Here is a 23,920-nt window from a genome sequence, read left to right as displayed (position 1 = left end):
AAATATAATAATGCATGGTAAAGTGACAGACAGTTGGAAACCAAGAAGACCCCAATATATGTAGATAGGCTCGTCAATGTAGGGCTTGGAAACCATGGTCCTGAGATCAGAGCTGAGCTGATGATGACTTGTTGGAGGTCTCTTTTTCATAAAATAACCATAAGTAGAAAACCACTAGAAGACTTACAATAACAAATATGTGGCATTTGCATGTTATTTTGAAGGAGGGAAATGAAAGTACGTATGTATGCGCACATATATAAAAGAGAGAGATAGAACACACACACACATACACACACATATAAAATGTGGTGTAGCAGTTACAGTGTTGAACTAGGAGCCCCCGATGGCGTAGTGGGTTAAAGCCTTGTGACTTGAAGGTTGGATTGCTGACCTGAAGGCTGCCAGGTTCGAATCCAACCCGGGGAGAGCACGGATGAGCTCCCTCTGTGAGCTCCACCTCCATGCAGTGACATGAGAGAAGCCTCCCACAAGGATGGTAAAAACATCAAAGCATCCAGACATCCCCTGGGCAATGTCCTTGCAGACGGCCAATTCTCTCACACCACAGAAGCGACTTGCAGTTTTTCAAGTCGCTCCTGACACGGAAAAAAAGTGTTGAACTACAACTTGAGAAATCTCTCTCATTAAGAATATGGTCAAACACTGTGAAAGGAGGGGAGCCATATATACCATCTTGAATTCATAGGACAAACAGCCGGGTACAAATCAAAGCAACAAACCAATAAGGCAGAAACTTTCCATTTCACAAGATCGAGCGAGCCTCTCTATTCTCTTGAGCATCTCTTGCCTTGTGTGAGGCAGCTGTCTGTAACTTCTGGCATTTACAAAATTTAGCCTGGATAGGCTTTGGGGACATTAATCCCTAGATTGGTGTGTCTTTTCCCATGACCACCAGCACAAACTCAGACGGTTGTAGGAATCAGCCTTTTGCGCTGTCCCAAAATCACCAGCAAGAAACTCGTGAAACAAGGAGAAGACAAATTGAGGCATTCAAAAACTTGACATGGGAATAGCTAGACTTTGTGTGGAACAAAGAGAATCCAAGAGACCATTGATGTCAGCTCGGATGTGGAGGGGCAGCTCCTAGTAAGACGATCACTCCATGGCATGCATTGATGGAGGGGGGCTTGCAAGAGAAGTATGATAAGATGGAAAATATGTTGGCAACAGCTGCAAATGGCTCTTTATGAATAGAGTTTTGGGGGTGGGTAGGAGGCGAACTGCAATAACAGGACATTGAAAATGGGGAGAAAGATTGCTTAGAAAATATAAGACTTTTAAGAGCCATGCATAGCCTGTAAAATAGTGCTTAGGAACAGATGAAAAATACATGGCCTGGTTGGTGGCTTAGAAGCAATGTATTGCTTCATAATTCAGCATTATAATTTTTTTAAAGCAAATATATCTCAGTTAAAAAAATCTGTAATACAAGAAAACTTTCATCCTTTTGTTAGTCCTGTTGAAACAATGGGATTTACTGACATGTTGGCTCACCCAGCAAATGAATCTTTTGCTGGAAAATGTAAAACCTTGACCAGGCAGCAAGAGATCAAATGAGAGGGGCTAGATTGACCTTCCCACTTGCGGAGGCACGTATTTTCAGAAGCTCTGAAAATATCTCTGAGATTGATGAGATATTCAGCACAGGCTTTTCTCGATGAGCACAACATACTTCTAGGACAGTCAGGCTCTTATTTCATAGAATCATAGAATCATAGAATCATAGAATAGTAGAGTTGGAAGAGACCACATGGGCCATCCAGTCCAACCCCCTGCTAAGAAGCAGGAAATTGCATTCAAAGCACCCCCGACAGATGGCCATCCAGCCTCTGCTTAAAAGCCTCCAAAGAAGGAGCCTCCACCACGGCCCCGGGGAGAGAGTTCCACTGTCGAACAGCTCTCACAGTGAGGAAGTTCTTCCTGATGTTCAGGTGGAATCTCCTTTCCTGTAGTTTGAAGCCATTGTTCCGTGGCTTGGAAGAACTGTGGCTTTGGAAGAACTGTGAGAAGAGGCAGTCTTCTGTTTCCAAGTACAGTAGAGTCTCACTTATCCAACCTTCACTTATCCAACATTGTGTATTATCCAACACAGTCTGCCTTTTAGTAGTCAATGTTTTTGTAGTCAATGCATTCCATACGTTGCAATGTTTTGGTGCTGAAGTCATAAATACAGTAATTACTACATAACGTTACCATGTATTGAACTGCTTTTTCTATCAATTTGTTGTAAAACATGATGTTTTGGTTCTTAATTTGTAAAATCATAATGTAATTTGATGTTTAATAGGCTTTTCTTTAATCCCTCCTTATTATCCAACATTTTTGCTTATCCAACATTCTGATGGCCCATTTATGTTGGATAAGTGAGACTCTACTGTAGCTTCTTTTTCCGAATTGATCAAAGTCTGGCCCATGGTTCATATGTGGTGGTGGTGGTGATGGTGTTAGAGGTAGTGGGAGTAGTTATTATTATTATTTTATTATGACACAGCAAACAAGATAGATATGCTATTATTATTATTATTATTATTATTATTATTATTATTATTATTATTATTATTATGTTTATTATGTTTATTTTTACCTCCTTTTATCTCCATACAGACACTAGGAGCAGCTTACATTAAAGGCATTTCTATACAATACAAGTCTCTGGCTACTTCCAGTCCCATTTCACATGTTGTTCACCTGATTATTTATCCCCAAATAATCAGTGTTTGTTGCATACAGTGCAATACATCCCAGCTATTGATGTTCCATAATCACTTCTCAGATAATATATTTTCTTTAAGGGGTCACAATCTTCTACTTAAAAAGTGCATATAAATGTATCATAGGCTCCAAACTAATATCCATTTCTTCCTTGTTTACAGTCTTATAGGTTCCCCTATATACATTTTTAGATTAATTTTACATTGAGATTTTGGATCATTGGTTGCCATTCATTAACAAAGTTCTCTAAAAGTTCTCCTCTTAAGAGTACAGTTATTTATCCATTATCAATAAATCTGCAATGTATTTTTCCCATTCTTCTAAGGGAGGTATCTCTGAGGTTTCCCAATATCTAGAATATACCACTTGAGCTGCCACTGTCATATAAAACATTTTCCCCCAAATTTCCTTTCTAGTTCTTCATTGGGCATGTTCAAAAGGTACATTTGTGGTGGCATTTTGAAATTTGTGGTTAATAGCTTTTCGAGATATACATGAATCTGTTCCCAGCAGTTGTTTACTTTGTTGCATGACCACCCACATTTCCAACATTTATCAGTGCAATTGTACATGTTTGGAGGGAGATACCATTGCAGGTGCATTTTGTAGACTTTTTTTTAGATTTCAACATGCCGTGTACTTCATTCTTCTCTTCCATGTCTTTTCCCATTGGGGTGTTTTTATCTCTTGGCCTATGTTTTGAACACATCTACATTTGTGGTTTTGACTATTAACAAGCTTCTATGTGCTCCTTAACTAGCTTCTTCTTCCACTCTTTCTCCCCCTTCTTCTATCCTGTCAAGAGCACCAGTAATTCCCCGAACATGTTCACATTCACATATCAGGAGATGGGCACCTCATGGGCACTGGCGTCAGGAGATGGGCACCTTGCAAAGATGGGGCTGCCATGTAAACACTGACACAACAGTCCTATCCTTGGGCGGTGGGCAGGGGAGCCATGGGATCACGTGAATGTTCACATGGCAGCCCCAACTTCACAAGGTGATCATGGTGGCAGTGGTGATTATTAGTATCATTAGTATTGATATCCCACTTCTTCCTTCTTAAGAGAGAGAGAGAGAGATTTGTGCCCTACCCACCTCCTATGGATGGCACTGATGTATGAATGATCACACTGCAGATGCATCTTCAAGGAAGCGGGGGCATTTGCGGCAATGATGATTTGTCCTCTTTGTCCATCTCCTGAGAATAGAACTGCTATGTGAATGTGTACGTGGCCCTGGGCTTTGGGAGGGCAGTAGTGATTGTGGCATCTAGCAGCCAGCCACATATTTTTTGTGTTTGTCGCAGATCAGAGGATTCCACTATACCTTTTTTGTGGTTTTCCACTTTAATGGAGTCCTTGCACTCTTAATCTCTAAGAATATGGAAAGCCAGCTGTAGTCTAGGCGGAAAGTATTTCTTTGCTTCACTGTGGACGGGAAGTAAAGATTAGCTATAAAAGGGCTATTGCTTCATCTCTTCTTGCCAGCTCTCATATCCTTCACACATATCCTAAAACAGCGGTGGCCACATCAGTGAAGCAATGCATCTGCTCTGAACTTTAAGATGCTAAAAGCCACCCCTCAACTAGGTTCCTTACCTTGCAAAGATCCTTTTTAAGATTAAAACCCAGAGCAAATTCATGTCATCACCAAACACTGACAAAGTACTAAAAGCTACTGTACTTCAAAATTCACCAGTAACATACTTGGACACCTATTCACAGCAGGGAAACAGTGTTCGGTAGAGTCATCATGTGGCAAGGAGGGAAGAATAGGCCTGCTGTGGGCCGGAATATATGGTGTCAGATGACTGTGTATACTGTACACAGTTCTTGCAGGTGAGAAGAGAGGGAGCGGGAGGCAACGCTCTTTGAGGAACAACAGTGCATTGAGGCCACTGTATCTCTCTGGGGCAAAGGAAACGGAAAAGAGATAAGGAATGCTTTTGGATCAGGAATTCCTTCTCACTTTCCCCTTTCTGTTTGTCTTTCATCAGCGATAACAACAGCCCTTGTTCAATTTACCTGTATCCCAGGCTGCTAAACAAGAGCACAGACAACTCTGGAGCACGTTCCATTTCCACACAGCTTTACTGCTTAGCCAAGCTTGGAAAAGTTACTTTTTTGAACTACAGATTCCAGAATCCCCTCCTCTCTCAGCCAGCACAGGCATAGCCTGGCTGCTTTCTAAACCAAAGACCAGCAAAAGGTTTAGCTTCTCTCTATTAAAGCCTTTCCAACTCTGCCTTGTGTGTACCTGCCGCACGACCGTGTTCTCTTGTTCCTTGTGCCAGGCCCAGCCAACTTATCTTGAGTAGCTGTAACTCGATGAGTAACTCAGAAAAACAGAAACAAGATTGCAGACAATGAAATGGGGAGAACCGTGAAAGCCCAGGGGGCTGATAAAGAAGGCAGAACATTTGTATGGTGTTTTATTCCACATCTTTTTTATTTGCAAGGGGTGTGCAGGCAGGGAAAACAAACCATGTTGCAGCTCCAAAGGCTCATGTGTTGGAGACCAAGTGTGATCGAGGTGACCTCCCCTCCAGGACTTTGTAAAAGATAGTTCAAAAATCAAGACTTTATGTTCTATATTCCATATATTTATAGTAGAAGGTGATTGAGACTTTTTACTGGAGTTTACTGTGGATTATCCCTGCATTCTGAGGCAAGAGATAACAACTTCATGAATTGTAAAATCATGCTGCCAGAACTCCACTTCTCCCCAGATGTTGTATCAAATGTTTTCTATTGTTTATATCATTCATGATTCCCCTTTATGCAATGTCACCCACCTTTATGGATTCTCCTTTATTTCCTTGAAATCTATCTACCTGCCTATATGTATTTGTACTCTTTGGGATCCCCGGAAAATATGTATTCTTCCCAGCAGGGTTTATGTTCCAACTTTATTTTAATTTTCATTCTATCCCATATAATTGTCAAATCATGAAATCAAATGGGAAATATTATGACCCCAACGTGAACCTTAGTCCCATGACCTAGGCCTCCCCTTCCCAAAAAAACAAAAGGATAATCTGCCACAGTTTAATCCAATCTCATTCCGATCGCATGGACAATATAGGGTTTAGAGTCACCAAATTCCTAAAGGTGACTCGCCCCAAGGCAAACATTGTCATATCCCAGGCCAGGACGCCGCTGGAAGGCACCCTGTGGGGCCGTCAATAGCGGCTCATCACCACCCATCACCACTTCCAGTCTGACACCCCAAGGCATATCTAAAATCTGTGAACGTGACAGGACCCCGGACACCCTTGATGGGTGCCATTAATTCCTTTAGAAATCGGCTGGGCCAGAATTAATCCGATGTTTCCTGCCCGGTCACCTCATTGTTTCTATAGCTCCCGCCTCCTCCTCTCTGATTGGCCCGAGGGGGGACAAAAAACGGCTCCCCATTGGGCCAGCAGGGCAAGGCGGGAAACGAAAGCCCGCCTCGTTCAACCTCTCAGCCTATCCGCGATCAGATGGGCAGGGAAGCAGGGCGGGAAATTCATAGGGCTGTCAGACCGAAACATTGTATAAATATGGCTTTATTTGAAACATATGGTACGCTAGTAGATTGAATGATCACTATTAGCGTCCTTTTCAGCTGAATTGCTCAATAAAAACTCCTTGGCGGATTTTCCTTCAACTTGGCGGACCTTCTTCATTTCAGGCTTCAGGTTGTATTGCGGCTTATATTCTTCTTTTGGCTTCGCCAAGGTCCGTTCCCTCAGGACCGGGTCGGGTCTCTCTTAAAGGGCCCGATCCCCTAAAGTGCGGTCGACAACACAAGGGCCCTTTTGTACTGCATAATTACAGTACAACTGTATAATTCCACATTAACTCCTGTACCCCCTGTGGAGCAATGGGTTAAACCCTTGTGACAGCAGGACTGCTGACTGAAAAATTGGTGATTTGAATCTGGGGAGCAGAGTGAGCTCCCATCTGTCAGCTCTAGCTTCCCATGCAGGGACATGAGAGAAGCCTCCCACAGGATAGTAAAACTTCAAACACCTGGGTGTCCCCTGGGGAATGTCCATGCAGACAGCCAATTCTTTCACACCAGAAGTGAGTTGAAGTTTCTCAAATCACTCCTGACATAGAAACAAACCTCCTGTGTTGTTTGCCTTCCACATTCACTAGCATTAGGGGTACAGGACTCTTGCAAAAATGAAAAACCACAAATAAAAAAAAATGTTGCTGTATTTTACTTGAAAATTCTCACTAGGAACATCTAAATCTTGCAGAACAACTCAATGGTCAATTTCTGGCAGACTTAGATTCTTATAGAGAACATGTGAATAACCAAATCTGCAAAAGTCAAACCTGCAAATGTGGAGGGTTAGCTTGGCATCAATATTAAGTAGATCAATAACCAGATAGTCTGTAAGGACCTAGGAATATTGTGATTTGTGATTCTATGATTCTATTTTCTGGAATTTGCAGCTTAGAGAGTATATGAAATACATAGCCAGAGAGCTCTAGTGTTGCACCAATCTACAAAATCGAGGATGCCATGAGAATTATAGAGCCATAATGCTCTGATTGGGTAATGGGGTTGCTCAGCGGCAAGAGCCCCAAGGCAGACTGCTTGAGTCCAATGCAGCCTCCAAGTTACAGTGGCCTTTGTTTAGCAACAGTTTTTCTTGGTCACCATTCACCACACAGGCACAAATAGACTCACTACTTGCCAGAACTTGAAGAAGCTGTAGTTTTGGGATTCATTTTGGAAGGGGGATTCTGGGAGGAGTTGTCCAGCTTCTCCTACAAAATGTCTGTCTACAACCTGTGTTGGTCTTCTCCTGCCCTCCCACCAGATAAAAGGAAATTACACCGGCATCATGGAATTGCGCCTTGCACAAATAGCAAGATAATACTTGCTACTGTATTTTGACGTAATAGCCCAGTAGCCAAAATTCCAATTTCTGAATCAGGAATGAATTCCACCAGTGGGCGAATTCCAATATATGAATTCTACCCTAAGGGACAAATTCCAACAGCAGGGAAAATACAAATACAGATTAGGGCCAGATGAAAGTGGTCATATCTTTATGTGATTCTGATCATTATAGAAATCTTTACACTGCACATCAAAAGTACATTTCGATTTGATTGATGTTTACCTAGTTCAGGAGCTGTGGCTTCAAGATCAAGTGGGTGTTTTGCATGCAGAAAGTACCAGGTTTGGTTTCCAGCATTTTGAGGGAGGAAACTGATTTTCTGCAACCCTGGAGACATGGCAAAATGCAAATATGGGCCAGACCTAGGAAAAGCTGCTTTCTTAATGACTATTCCCATAATCCCCCAGTAACTTTCCTAAGCTCTGCATCACACAGTTGCAGCTAGCTATGTCTCCAGAGTTTCAAGCAACCATCTGTCTCAACAACTTTTCAAGCTGTGCCATGGAGAATATATTGAGCAATATGAACCAGTGGTTTGCTTCAAGATAAGATAGGTTCTTATATTCCTATGTATGATGACAGCATCCCATCACACTAACATATGAGAAAGCCAGTATGGGGTATTTACTTGAGTGTTGATCAGTCACTGGAAGAGTGATTGAATAATCTCATCTCATCTATTCTAGGGGAGTGGCTCAATGGGTTAAACCAATGGTTCTCAACCTGGGGTCCTCAGATGTTTTTGGCCTTCAGCTCCCAGAAATCCTAACCACTGGTAAACTGGCTGTGATTTCTGGGAGTTGTAGGCCAAAAACATCTGGGGACCTCAGGTTGAGAAACACGGGGTTAAACCCTTGTACCGACTGAACTGCTGACCTGAAGGTTGGGTTGCTGAACTGAAATGAGTTTGAATCCATGAGATGGGGTGAGTTCCTATCTGTCAGCTCTAGCTTGTGGGTTACATGAGAGAAGCCTCCCAGCAGGATGGTAACACATCTGGGTGTTCCCTGGGCAACGTCTTTGTAGACTGCCAATTCTCTCACACCAGAAGCAACACTTCTGACATGATTTTAAAAATCTATTCTAGGGATGTGAAGGAATTACTCTGCCAACCTCAGATGGAGACAGAATGAAAGAGTACCTTAGAGTTGTAGCTAAAATGCAGATAAAGAAGACATCCCCCTATGTAAAAAAGGTATGTGGTGTGTCCTATATCAATTGGTTTTGTAGAACATATTACTGATTCTCCTACAGAACATACTGTTTGGAAATTTCTGGACTATTGCATTTGCTGAACCACCATACATGATTAGAGAAAATGAACCTGAGCCTATGTGTTGGATGTAAGAAGACTTGTTCACAGTCTTCATGCTACTGAACTGCTTCTGAAACCCATCTCAATTTTCAGCTAATCACCTTTTGGCAAGGGTTCCTTAGTTTTTTATTTTTGGGTTGTTTACTATAGCTCTGGTTGACGTAGAGGATCTAGAAGATAGGGGACACAGGAAGCCAGATGAGTCAGCCTCAGAAGCCAGATGGTGGTTCTAGCTGAGGGACACCTGAACAGAGCTCTGGAATGACAGGAAAAGGATTGGAAGGGTGAAGACCCCAAGGGATGGATATGGGAACTCCAGAATAATAAGGGTTTCCCTGCTTTATTGTTTGGCTGTACATCTGGGAATCTCATCAGTCTCTGCCTCTGGGTGAGCTCATAGAGAAGCAGGTCAGGAAAGAGGCCTCCTTGTGCTGCACCAATGCTGAGCATGCCTTAAAGGAAGCTATAGTATAAGCCAGCTTGGTAGCATTTTCACCTCCTTGTGATCTGCAAGATATAAGAAAAAGGAGAAAGTCTGGAAAACATTCCTTTTGAGGAACTACAAATAGCAGAATACACTGGTTAGATGATTCTGAGATCTGTAGTCCAAAAGAGTACCTTTTCCATAGCTCTGCAAACACTGCCACACTTTCAGGGAACTATGTGTTCCTGTCCACTGTGATACATAAGCACAAAGCATTTGGGGCTCTTCCTAGTTTAAAGACTGAGAGAAGGAAACATTTTCATAACCTAAATTTCTATGCTTGGGTCAGATGACTGTTAAAGAAAGAAGGCCAGGACTAAAAATACTAAACACATTGGAAGTATCTGCCACTTTCCCCTTTCATGATATATAATATGACCAAGGGACTTTAGGTTGTCATCAAGCCAATCACTGTAGGCTCATGCAAATCGCAAATCCACCTACATCTGGGGCTATGAAACCTATAGTTGATGAACTATTTTCCCATCACTGCTGGGACTGATGGGAAATGGAGACTAAACATCTGAAAATTTCTTAGCTTTGTCATATACACTCTTGTAGATGAATCCATGAATGGTTGGAAGTCGCTAACATAGTGTAATGTGGGTTTTAAAGGTGTTTACAATGAATAATTAGTTGTATTAAAATAATTTAAGTATGTAAAACAGTGCTATGTGGCATCCACATTTGGGTTCAGAGCCTGGGAATGCTTAGACTACAGTCTTCAGACTTTGCTGGCTAACATGGCCACTGGCTGTCCTGGTTGGGGGATTTGGGGTCCAAAATGTAACATTGCCAAGCATGGCTCAGCTACACATTATGACACAGTTTTGGGCTGGCATCTTATTTGCTCCTGTGGTTCTTGGTCTATCAAGTAGGCATTTAGCATGGTGGCACCAATTCTGTGGCATATTATTTCCCGTTCTGTCTCCTTTGGATTTCAAATGGGGGTTAGATGATAATCTCTCATAAATGCTCCAATTGCGGTACAGTATGTCTTCCTCTATGAGAGCAGGTCGGAACTGATGGCCTTTTTGTTCTCATCTCACTCTATTCTGTGAGATTCTGTGAGGTCCATAAAGTGCTAGTTGTTCCTGTTTGTATTATTAGAGAAGCAATGAGGCAAACTATTTGCATATGCTCCTGGTTCAGGTGACGCAGGGATCTATAATCCAACAAAATCCAATAAAATCTTTGACTTTTCTGACCCATAACTGGTACTCTTAAAAGTTAGCTTCTCCAAGTCATGTTCTGATATCTTGGAGTAGATTCTACATATGCTCTTAACATTTTGCCCCACTTCTTCACTATCTATACTTCATAGCCAAGCTAGGAAGAGTTACTCGGGAGGATTTTATTGACTTCCAACTAATACAAATATATGGATGCCCTGCAGAATCAATTAGTTCTAAGGATGAATTCCATCTCCATTCTGCCATATTCTTTATTTCCTTAAACCAAGCCCTTTTGCAATCTGTTGCATCTCCTCTACCTATGAGGATCTAGCCATTCTTTGCTATAGAGCACTATGGAGATCCATTTGTGAATTAAATATACTTTTGGTATTTGGTGGGGTTTAGTTCCAGGACCACTGGGGATACCAAAATCTGTGGATACACAAACACCATTCTATACAATGGTATATGCTTATACAAAATAGCATGATTTTTTTTTCGTGTCAGGAGCAACCGGAGTTGCTTCTGGAGTGAGAGAATTGGCCGTCTGCAAGGACGTTGCCCAGGGGATGCCCGGATGTTTTTTGATGTTTTTACCATCCTTGTGGGAGGCTTCTCTCATGTCCCCGCATGGAGCTGGAGCTGATAGAGGGAGCTCATCCACACTCTCCCCAGGTGGGATTCGAACCTGGCAGCTTTCAGGTCAGCAACCCAACCTTCAAGTCACTTAGTCCACTACGCCATCTGGGGGCTCCTAGCATTATCAAGGTTTACCTTTGGATTTTTTAAAAATATATATTTTCAAACCATGAATGGTTGTCCAACAGCAGAATAAACTGCATATAGGATTGGTGGACTCTCCTTTGGATGTCTTGAAAATGGAGGTTAGATGGCAATCTCTCATAAATGCTTCAATTTGTCTTGCTCTATGAGAGCAGGTCAGAATTGATGCCTTTTTGTTCTCATCCAACGCTATTCTATGAGATTCTGTGAGGTCCGTCAAATGCTCGTTGTTCCTATTTGCATTACTAGAGAAGCAATGAGGCAAACTATTTGCATATGCTCCTGTCTTACTTGATTCAGGGATTTATAATCCAACAAGTGTTTCTTTCCCCTTCAATGTGTGGCAATGGGATAGTAATTTGAATAGAGTTTCCTAGAGCTGGGAAACCCAACAGTGGGAAAAGTGGGGACCCAGGGATTTGACCAGAACAAGCAGAACACAAAATATAATGTATACTGTTGGAATATTTCTATTCAGCCATGCAGGCTGCAAAGGCTCTGTTGGCCACACACCCGGCAGAGCACCTGTTGTGACCTTGACTGCTAGAGGCCGTCCGGTGGGGTAAGGGCAAAACTTTCGTCACTTCTTGGCTCAATGCAGCAAGGGGATATCCTCCTTCCTTAGCATCTCCTCTTCAAGCATTGCATCCGGCTTCATCCTGTTCCTTGCTGAGTTCCTGTCCCCTGGAGAGTGCAGGAGGATCTCATCTTTCACAATATAACCTCAATCCCATCTCCACCATTGCCACGGCTCATTTTGTAGGCTAGAATAAACCTGTTATGTCAGAGGATCCTTCCCTTTCTTTGGCTCATCCTATCTGAGGCTTCCCCTTTTTAAAATGAGTTCTATTTTTATATGTAGCCTCGTATTATGTTTCAAAACAGCATCCCTGACTGGAAGAGCTCAGTGTTAAGGAAATTAGAGCTATATTTTACAGAATATGGATTTTGTTGGTGTGCATCCTTTGTGTTTTTTTTTTTGGGGGGGGGTGTATATTTCTGATTTAACTCTTTTAAAGTTTTTTTTTTGCCCCTGGCTTTTATATTATACATAATGAGAATTGTTTTCATGCACTCCCTTTATGCATATGCATGTTGTTTTTGTTATGTGCCTTCAAGTCATCTTTGACTTACGGCAATCCTAAGGTCACAGAGTTTTCTTGGCAAGATTTTTCAGAGGGTGTTTTCCATGGCCGCCTTCTGAGGCTGAGAAATTGTGACTTGCTCAAAATCACCCAGTGGCTTTCAGGGCTGAGCAGGGATCCTAACTCTAGTTTTCAGAGTTCCTTAATCCAACTCCCAAACCACTGTGCCACATTAATGCCTGTGTTGCAACCTGTTATCCAAGGTTCTTTCCTCACATTTCTATTAAATGTTATCAGTATGTTCTTTATAATCATATTTTGATATCATAATTATATTCCAATTATACATAGGAGATATCTGGAAGTAGTACAAGTTTCTAGTTGGTAATGCATTTCACCTTACAGTTCCAAATGTCTGAGGATGGGAGTACTAAAAGCAGCAGTCAAAATATCCCAATGAATATTGGGACAACTGAGTACCCATGGAATACTGAGTATCTGTTGTGGGCTGGGTGAAGTGGGAAGTGCAGTGGAGTTTCCTAGAAGAGAGCATGCATGGCTGAATAGAAATATTCCAACACTATACATTCTATTTTGTGTTCTGCTTGTTCTGGTCAAATCCCTGGGTCCCCACTTCTCCCACTGCTAGTTTCCCAGTCGTAGGAAGCTCTATTCAAATTACTATCCCATTGCCACAGATTGAAGGGAAAAGAAACACTTGTTGGATACAGATCCCTGAGTCATCTAAGCCAGGAACATAAGCAAATAGTTTGCCTTGTTGTTTCTCTAATAATGCAATTTTCTATTCTATTCTATTCTATTTCCTATTATCTCTAACATCTACATGAAACCACTGGGTGAGGTCATCCGGAGTTTTGGAGTTTGGTGCCATCTCTATGAGAATGACACAAAACGCTACCACTCTTTCCCACCAAACTTCAAGGAAGGCCCCCGGATGCTGGACCAGTGGCTGGCTGCTGTAATGGACTGGATGAGGGCTAACAGACTGAAGCTTAATTCTGACAAGACAGAGATCCTCCAGGTCAGTTGTGTGGCCAATCAGAGTATAGATTGGTAACCTGTGCTCGATGGGGTTACACCCCCCCCCTAAGGACGCAGGTTCACAGTTTGTGGGTCCTCCTGCACTCAGCACTGACACTTGTTGCTCAGGTTTCAGTGGTGACCAGAACGGCCTTTGCACAATTAAATCTTGTGTGCCAACTGCGGTCGTACCTCATGAAGTCTGACTTGGCCATGGTGGGCCACACCTTAGTTACCTCTATATTGGACTACTGTAATGTGCTATATGGAGCCCCTGGTGGTGGCACAGTGTGTTAAAGCGCTGAGCTGCTGAACTTGCAGACCGAAAGGTCCCAGGTTCAAATCCCGGGAGCGAAATGAGCGCCCACTGTTAGCCCCAGCTCCTGCCAACCTAGCAGTTTGAAAACATGTAAATGTGAGTAGATCAATAGGTACTGCTCCAGCGGGAAGGTAACGGCACTCCATGTAGTCATGCTGGCCACATGACCTTGGAGGTGTCTACGGACAACGCCGGCTCCTCGGCTTAGAAATGGAGATGGGCACCAACCCCCAGAGTTGGTCACAACTGGACTTAATGTCAGGGGGAAACCTTTTACCTAATGTGCTATATGTGGAGCTATCTTTGAAGATGGTTCAGAAAGTGCAGTTGGTACAAAGGTCATCTAAGCCAGGAACATATGCAAATAGTTTGCCCCATTGCTTCTCTAATAATGCAAATAGGAACAACTAGCACTTGAAGGACCTCACAGAATCTCATACAATAGAGTTGGATGAGAACAAAAAGGCCATCAATTCCGATCTGCTATCACAGAGGAAGACATAATTGAAGCATTTATGAGAGATTACCATCTAACCTTTGACATACAAAGGAGATCCCATATGCAGTTTATTCTGCTGTTGGACAACCATTCCTGGTTTGAAAATATATATATATTTAAAAATCCAAAGGTAAACCTTGATCATGCTATTTTATATAAGGGACACCATTGTATAGAATGGGGCTTGAGTATCCACAGATTTTGGTATCCTCAGTTGTCCTGGAACTAAACCCTACCAAATACCAAAAATATTTTTAATTCACAAATGGATCTCCATAGTGCTTTATAGCAAAAAATGGCTAGATCTTCATAGGTAGAGGAGATGCAATAGATTGCAAAAGGGCTTGGTTTAAGGAAATAAAAAATGTAGCAGGATGGAGATGGAATTCATCCTTAGAAATAATTGATTCTGCAGTACATCCATATATTTGCATTAGATGGAAGCCAATAAAATCCTATGGCTTGGCTATGAAGGATAGGTAGTGAAAAAGTTGTATGCATTTAAAAATAGTGGGACAAAATGTTAAGAGCATATGTAGAATCTACTCCAAGATATCAGAACATGACTAGGAGAATCTAAGTTTTAAGAGTAGCGGTTATGGGTCAGAAAAGTCAAGGAAGTAATTCTGTGATTCAAAGGAAGCCAGCTGGAACTGTTATTAGTTTTCAGCAGGAGGTTGAGTAACACAGGGAACTCTCTTGGAGGAAGTGATGAAGCCACCAAGTAAGGAAGATCCATTTCAATAAGCCTCCACTGCCAATGTGAGGTCAGGGCAGAGGAACTGGAGCAGTTCCTGAGACCAAGAGACCTTCATATGGCAATTGCTGGGGCTTCCTTGGCCTTTTCAATGCTCTTTCCTTCCCCTCTGTCTTTTCTGGGAATGCAAGTGAGCAAACAAAATAGTTTAGAGTGAAAGGAAATATTTTTCCCATGTCATTTCAAATGTCTGAGAAGTCCAGGAAAAAAAAACTCAAAAGAAATGCTTCTCCAGAGCACTCCAGATCAAGATGAGCTGTGCAAAGAGATGGGCTGATTCAATTTCAGGACTGAGAGCAAGGAAAGAGCCTGTAAATGACGAGATGGAGGAGCTGCTAAAAATGAGAAGCATAGTGTTACTTGACTAGAGTTTTGTGGAGCACAAGACAACCCCCTGCAACCAAACAGTGTTCAAGTGTAAAAGACAAAATGAGTTTGCATTCAATTTATTAAGCAAGGAAGGAGAGGGGAGGGGAGGAGAAGAGGGACCATAATCTTGCTCTTCCCTGGAGGCTGGAGCAAACGCAAACAGCCACAGACCCTTATGATTTATGTATCCTTCCTCACTTACAGCCTCTGCCATCTTGAACACATTCTGATGTTGCCTGGCCACCTAGCTTGGTTTTCTTCTGTTGGAGAATATGATGTCCATTTTTGCTTCCACCATGCAGATCTCTGTGTCTATCCTTGAAACAACAACCAAAGGCTTTCTTTTTCTACTTGGAGAATTTAAATATGTTTATTTTAGGAATATGGATTATGTGATCCAATATAATATAATATATTATTTATAAAATGGGTGCACACACACACACATCCTGCAGATATTGGTATGCTGTTTGCAGTTTCTCCCCAGAAAATGCAAGATCAGAAGTTTTCCACTAAAAGGAAGTCATATTTGTTGTGTGTGTGTGTGTGTGAGAGAGAGAAATATCATAATATTCCCACCCATCATTGGCACTCTAAATTTTCTATGCACATGAAGGATACAAGTCCAGTCAGATTTCCACATTTGTGGGTTTGACTTTTGCGGATTTGATTATTCAAGGGTTTATTAAAATGTTCTGTCTTGGAATCTCTATGTCCCTCAGTATACAGTAGAGTCTCGCTTATCCAAGCCTTGCTTGGTAGCCTCTGGATTATCCAAGCCATTTTTGTAGTCAATGTTTTCAATATATCGTGATTTTTGGTGCTAAATTCGTAAATACAGTAATTACAACATAACATTACTACTTATTGAACTACTTTTTCTGTCAAATTTGTTGTATAACATGATGTTTTGGTGCTTAATTTGTAAAATCATAACCTAATTTGATGTTTAATAGGCTTTTCCTTAATCCCTCATTATCCAAGATATTCGCTTATCCAAGCTTCTGCCAGCCCGTTTAGCTTGGATAAGTGAGACTCTACTGTACTTTCGTAGTTGACTTCTACTGGAAGTTGATCACAGAATCATACTTAAGAACTAGAGATTTTTAGAGAGGTGTTCTCTCTGATAAAAAAATGCCCCTTTCAAGTAGTTAGTTGCCCTTAACCTTAGTTAATGTGGAGGGCTGCCTGTAGGAATTTCAAGCGTTCAAAAGCTGAATGAAAAATGTAAAATTCCAGTGAATTAAAAGTAGAAGTGCAGCATTGATAATTAAAAAGTTGTCCAAACCAAAAGCCAATCCCAACTCCAACCTCGATTTTTTTTTCTAACTTGGAAACCTGTCCTCAACTATAAGATTGTCTACAGTCTCCATCATATCAATCCAACAGGAAAGAGCCAATGGTTGACAGATTAATACTTTCAGAGGAGATATAATAACCTTTTAACTGTTTGTGCCCATCAAGACTGGTCTTGCAAGGGGAGGGGGGGCTAAGCATGTGCGTCAGTAAGATGGCAAAGATTAGACAGGCATATGGGTGGTTCCCCCCTCTCCTTTTTCTCTTCTTGTGAGAAAGTTAGTTGGACCTTCTTTCTGGCCTTTCTCCTCATAGTTTCCTTTTGTGCGTGTTGGACAGAGAGCTCCTTGTATGCCAGAGCCTTGTACACAAGACAGCTGTCTTGGCATTGTGGAGTGGAAAGCAGAGCCCTTTGAAATGGTAGAAAGACCCACGCCCACACCCTGAAGAAACATTAGGGGATGCACTTCCCATCCTTGGCAGGCTAACTAAGGCGTTCTGATGGAACGGTTGGGTCCATGTTAGAAGGAAGCCCCTGGGATTTACCTTTCCCATTTCTTTTGGTAGCAACTTGGGGAAATGGTAAAACCATTGTCCTCTTTGAAGAAATGCAGGGAACTTAGAAGCTATTCAGCTTTGATAGTTGCCCAAAGTATTCTGTATGGCTTTTTTTAAAGGGCTCAACTCCTGCTTCATCCTTGGTTCTTCCTCTATAATTTATATTTCCAGAAAGATTAGGAACAAAGGAAAGAAAATGAGATGCAGTGAATGAGAGAGAGAAGCAGAAGAGGTCCATGTGACCTGAGTTGTCCTTATCCTTAGGATGGAGTGAGGCATCCACCTGAAGCAGCAACTTTTGGGTTTTGTAGAAGCCTACATTTTGAGAGATGCAACCTTCCTCTAGGCATGCACTCTTTATGCCCACGTTCCAAAATAACTTGGCAGACTTTGGGTACAATGTAAGTGAAGAGGTTACTGTGCTCTGGAACATGGCCATACAACATGGCAAACTTCTAACAACCCAGAAATTATATTCCATGTATTTCTTGGTGCTAAAAGCATTTCACATCATTTCCCCACTCCAAACACAGTTTTATTACATTGCATTATTGGGAAGCTGGGATTTTACCTGATCAGTTGTGTGCATTGGGCAGAGAATGTGTGTATGAACACAGAGTTCATACAGTGGACCCAAGAAAATACTGTAATTTTGAGCTGGTTTGATAAGAGCATTTGAATTATATTACATTACATTGTTAATGATCTTTGCAGAGGCATGCACACATAGAGCATTGTATCTACTCTGCCCCCCACCTTCCCATGCTTTCTTAACTCAGTATATACATTCCAGGGTTATCTGTTAAATAAGTTCTCACTTTGCCCTCTTATTGCCTGACCATACTCTGATGTTGTTCAGTCTCATGTGAAACATTGGAGGGTATGGGAACACAATATGCCAACATTTTCAGTGGCACGCTATGTCCACGGTATTTTAGCTTAAGAGTGACTAACACTGAAGCAACATGAAATGGATTCAGAGGGGATCCTAGAGACAGTGCAGTTCTTTCAACTTCAACTTCTTTCTCTGTATCTTCTTTTAAAAATAATCAGTAGACAGCAAGTGCGATTTTTTCATCTTTTTCTTCAAACTTGAACATATATCTTCTGGTAGCAACAGCATCCAACTAGTAACAGGAGTGAGAGGGCAAAGGGCTAGCATTTATGAGTGCCTTGACATAGGAAGGCGACTCCTGGCGCATTAGACAAGTGCATGATTCAAAGCTAGATATCTCACACTGTCTGAAACTTGGTTTCTCCAAAAACATCTCTGACTAACAATTCTGCTTCTGTCCCTGCAGCTTCCTGTGTTTCCTCGTCTCTGCCATCTCCTCTAATGCACAAAAACAGGATTTGAGTTTTTTGAGAAGTCTCCTGCAGCTAATCCATTGCTTCAAAGTCATTAAAAAGTGGGATATCACAGACATCACTATGGTGATAAGTCAGTCAGATGCATAAGAAAAGCAAGCTAGTGCATTTGGAAAGAATTTTATACTTGAGGAAAATTGTGTTTCAAACGTTGAAGTACTATGTTTTTTTCCAGCAACAAAATCCTAAAAGCACCCTTTCTTCACCGTAACAGTGCCTTGTGTGGGGTGCACCATTTTGTACTCCAGCTTCCTCTTCTGGCGAGAGACAAACTCAGAAACGACTGAATCAGCAACTATGGGAAATGGGAGCACATTCCTCAAATAATCTTCACAGTTCAGTCATATAATGATACAGGGATCAGAATCCTGTTGCTGGGTTGTGCCAATGTGATACTGGCACAAGGGGCTTTTCACAATAGTGTGTATGGGGATGGTTCGCTATCTTGGCAGGGGGTTGGACTGGGTGGCCCGTGAGGTCTCTTCCAACTCTATGATTCTATGATTAAGGTACAGTACTTATATTGAACTGAGGATAAGTCAGCCCAGGGTTTTAGATTAATTTTTTAAGACTAAAATTTCTCAACCTATGCATGAATAAAGGGTAAATGTAAGGAACCGTCTAACCAGAAGCAGCCTAGAAGTCTTAAGAGTTCAGACTACACTTCCATAGTCACTAAAGCAAACAGAAGTCTGTTAGCACTTTAAAGACTAACAAATATTATTTGGCATAAGCTTCTGTGGACTGGAACACACTTAGTCAGATCCATGGCACATTGCCTCACTTGGCAGAGTATTATGCACCTGTTTGAATGAGTGTGTGGGGGTTTGTAACCAGTGGAGTCAAAGGGAAATGAAATACAAAGCTACGGTGATCTTTATCTCAAGAGAGACTCTTAACTCACTGGCCAAGATCCTATTTTGCCCAGTATCATGTAAGAATTCAGCAGGGGGAACTCCACCCTGGCTCCTTGCTCACTGCTACCCAGAACACACGGTTTTGCCTTTCTTTGAGTGGTGGAGTGAGTTAGGATGGAACAGAGACGCATCAGGTTATGTCCTGGAGCCAGACGCAGGCTCATAACATCTTTTACAATATCTGCCAGGATGTCAGCAGAGCACATCATCAGTCTGTGTCTGGCTACAGGGACACAGCCAGACACTTCTCTGTTCACATACACCGTCTCCATTGGCCATGGAACAGCTGTTCGTGGAGACTATTGCAGCAAAACTATTGAGGTACCTTTGGTCATTGCAAACAATGGAAGAGGAAATAATTAAATATACGCAGGTGTAATGTGAAGTTATGCTTGTATATGCACTAATAGGATGTCAGCCATGGCTTGTTAATGACCATTAAAAGATTCACTGTTTGTACTTCTATTAGTATTTCAACTCTTCTGGCTCTAGCTGACCATTCTCTACCCATTAAACAAGTATGTGCATATCCTTCAAGAAAGGCTGTGTTCTAAGTACTTGCTGAAGTGAGATGCAGATCAAGCTTATTCTGTCCAATGAAATTTGTTGGTCCTTAAGATCTTCTGGGATTTTTTGGTTTTGTGTGTGTGTGTGTGTGTGTGTGTGTGTGAAGCAGAACAGCAAGGTTTTCCCTTCTTCCAACTCTGCACTGAGCAGATGATGTTGGCTGTTAGCCGCAGTGGCGCAATGGGTTAAATCTTTGTACCGGCCAAACTGCTGACCTGAAGACTTGAAGCTCGGAGGTTAGAATCTGTGAGACAGGGTAAGCTACCATCTGTCAGCTTCAGCTTCCCATGCAGAGACATGAGAGAAACCTCCTTCAGGATGGTAAAACATCCCCTGGGCAACGTCTTTGTAGACAGTCGATTCTCTCACACCAGAAGCGACTTGCAGTATATTCTCAATTTGCTTCTGATACGATAAAAAAAAGCCCTTGACAATGCAGACCCGTTTGGAGAGAAGAAGAAGTTAATTCAAGAATAAGCCTTCTGCTGCATTTAGAAACTGCTGCAAGCATGTACCCCCACCCTCCTGCTGACTGCTTCTTTCTCCTCGTGACAGTAGTGTTCACTAGAAGATGCAGTTCTTCCATTTCCCTCATTTGCTGCTCTTCTTGTGGGCCATTTCCCACTACACAATTACAGTGCTATGAATCCCACTAACTACCACAGTTCAATACTATGGGATTTGCTGTTTGGAGGTGTATAGTTAGAAATTTCTGCTTGCCTGAAAGGATTCGGTTGGATACAACTATGGTAACTAAAGCTATACCATAATTGTGCAGTGTGAAAGAGCCCTCTTTGAGCAAGTTGAGCTTCTTCACCTACCGTCCTGAGAGGGTGGGACAATGTTCATTGTTCCCCACTGAAAAGCCAACTTTGCATCATGGAATATTCTTTTTAATAACCAGACTTCCCTTCTCAGAATCTTTCCAGTCTTCAAGGCCAGCTGGCTGCAAAATTCAGAGAGTTGTGGTCCCAAAATGTAACATTTCCATGCACTAGACATTTGGCAGCTATGGTTTGGCCTAGGCTATGTGTACCTATTGAGCTAGTTCTTTCTTTGGCTGTGGATAAGGACAAAGTAACAGCACTCCATGCAGTCATGCTGGCCACATGACCTTGGAGCTGTCTACGGCTTAAAAATGGAGATGAGCACAAACTCTCAGAGTTGGATACAACTAGACTTAATGTCAGGGGAAAACCTTTACCTACTTTTAAGGGCAAAGTACCCCAGAGATGTAATTGTAGATCTCCTACAGCTTCTTGTATTCAAGGGGAGACATTTGAAAATCCTATTTCTGTGGACCAATACTCCCGGGCTATATTGGGATGATATTTATTCATGACAGGAGCGACTTGAGAAACTGCAATTTGATTCTGGTGTGAGAGAATTGGCTGTCTGCAAGGACGTTGCCCAGGGGTCACTGGATGTTTTACCATCCTGTTGGAGGCTTTTCTCATGTCCCCACATGAGAAGCTGGAGCTGACAGATGGGAGCTCACCCTGCTCCCTGGATTCGAACCGCCAACCTTTCAGTCAGCAGTCCTGCTGGCACAAGGGTTTAACCCCTTGTGCCATCATCATGGCAATAACTAGTAGAAGCAGTAAGTAATTCTTAAGGTCTTTAGTATGGCTAACAAAATGGTCCTTGCACTATATTACAAAGCACATTCTTCAGTTTGAAGGTTTGTCTGCGTATCAAATCCAATGTAATGATGTTGTACCAAGAAATCATAGAATAGCAGAGGGCTCCTAAAATTGCCAGCCATGGTTCAGGGACTGAATAGGGGACCTCTTCCCCTCCCTTATGGTTGGTCTATGAACTGTCATTAGAAATTGCTGCCACTAGAATTATTTTCTTAATAAAGGTACTTCTAAACTTTCCTTCAAAAAGCTCAATGCATCATATATGACACTCTTGCTTTCTACCTCAGCCTCATGACAACTCTAAGAAGGAGCTTAATATGAGAGAGAATGAGAAAATTTAAGGTCACCCATTGATCTTCATGGTTCAATGGGATTCTAACAGCTACATCACACAATCTCTACAGCAATTAGTGTTGAAATAGTAGGGCAGACACATAGGTTAGCTTTGCCCAAGATAGTAAGAAGCATTACATTTCAATATATATCTTCTAGCAACTATTTCCAAATTAGTATTAAATTTAGGTTGCTATGAGTTTTCCGGGCTGTATGGCCATGTTCCAGAAGCATTCTCTCCTGACATTTCACCCCAATCTATGGCAGGCATCCTCAGAGGTTGTGAGGTCTGTTGGAAAACAGGCAAGTGGGGTTTATTTATCTGTGGGATGTCTAGGGTGATGGAAAGAACTATTGTTTGTTTAAGGAAAGTGTAAATGTTGCAGTTGACCACCTTGATTAGCATTGAACGGCATTGAATGGCACTTTGAATAGCAATGAATTATATTAGGAATAAGTCTGGAGATCAGGCCATAAGAAATAGGATACAAATGTTATATCATTTCTAAATCTATAAAGATTGTCTCAAAAAAGATTAATATGTAAAAGAAAATAATCCTTGTGGTGGTGGGAATTGTAAATGTTGTGTTTGTGTATGTCCATACACGCACACACATATAAAACAGAAGCATTGGCATCCTCTGAGGTTGTGAGGTGTTGGAAATTAGGCAAGTGGGGTTTATATATCTGTGGAATGTGCAGGGTGGGAGAAAGAACTCTTGTCTGCCTGAGGCAAGTGTGAATGTTTCAGTTGGTCAGCTTGATTAGCACTGAATAGCCTTGCAGCTTCAAAGCCTGCCTGTTTCCTGCCTGGGGGAATCCTTTGTTGGGAGGTGTTAACTGGCCCTGATTGTTTCTTCTCTGGAATTCCCCTGTCTTCTGAGTGTTATTCTTTATTTACAGATATATAAACCCCATTTGCCTAGTTTCCAACACCTCATAATCTCTGAGGATGCCTGCCAGAGATTTGGGCGAAACATCAAGAGAGAATGCTTCTGTAACATGGCCATACAGCCCGGAAAACTCACAGCAACCCAGTGATTTCGGCAATGGAAACCTTCAACAACACAGTATTGAATTTATTTTATAGATTAGCAGATACAGATCTGTGTCCTCTTTTGTTTTTGATGAGGATTATGCATTTTCTTTTCTTCTTTTTTTAACAACTTGTAATTGGTGACTCTGGTGCATAGGTTTCTTTTAAAAAGTTAGGCTGCAGACATGAGCAGACTTACTGTGGAATAAGTTCAGTTGAAGTCAGTGACAGTTTTGAGAAAACATACTTAGAATTATACTTTAATTTATTCCTTTAAACTTTGCAAAACCCCTGCATATCCTCAAGGCTTGTGGCATGAAACCATTTTTAAAATAACATAAAATAAAATGAAAAAAATGTAATGATAATATAATATTTTTATTAATAAAAAAAATCAAAGGAATTGAGGAACAACACTTTCAGCAGTTGTATATCATGTCTGGAACACCTTCCCGAGTGCTATACGCCTGGAGCTTTCTCTGATTACTTTCCTGGCGTCATGTAAAAACCATACCTTAATTTTCCCAGACATTAAAATCCAATATATTACTTTGTATGGTTGTTTCTGAACTTTGAGGTGGCAAAAGGAAATGGAATGATTAAAAATTAAATTTAATTGGAATCTCACACCATCCAACATTTCACAGGTGAAAACTGGAAGATGTGAGACCGAGTAGCATCAGAATGTGGTAAAAGTTACTAATGAGGAAGAATACAAAAACTAGGAAACA

At 41.6% G+C, this 23,920-nt stretch overlaps 1 long non-coding RNA gene and 1 other non-coding gene across 2 annotated transcripts in view; both read left to right on the top strand.

The window, feature by feature from the left end:
* LOC134299622 (uncharacterized) overlaps positions 1 to 20,075 on the top strand; it is a 35,488-nt gene extending 15,413 nt beyond the window's left edge. Inside the window, exons 2-3 of the long non-coding RNA XR_010006848.1 lie at positions 8,732 to 8,839; positions 18,627 to 20,075. This is a non-coding gene — a long non-coding RNA (uncharacterized LOC134299622). The remainder of the gene's footprint in view (positions 1 to 8,731; positions 8,840 to 18,626) is intronic.
* Positions 4,649 to 4,732, top strand: mir5403 (microRNA mir-5403). Its single transcript, NR_130005.1, has one exon. It is a non-coding gene; the product is annotated as a microRNA mir-5403 (primary transcript).
* Positions 20,076 to 23,920: the final 3,845 nt, after the last annotated feature.

The sequence above is a fragment of the Anolis carolinensis genome, chromosome 5, assembly GCF_035594765.1.
Source record: "Anolis carolinensis isolate JA03-04 chromosome 5, rAnoCar3.1.pri, whole genome shotgun sequence".
In the NCBI taxonomy this organism is placed as follows: Eukaryota; Metazoa; Chordata; class Lepidosauria; order Squamata; family Dactyloidae; genus Anolis; species Anolis carolinensis.
The sequence above is the reverse complement of the archived record's forward strand: the minus strand, read 5'-3'. Positions and strand labels throughout refer to the sequence as shown.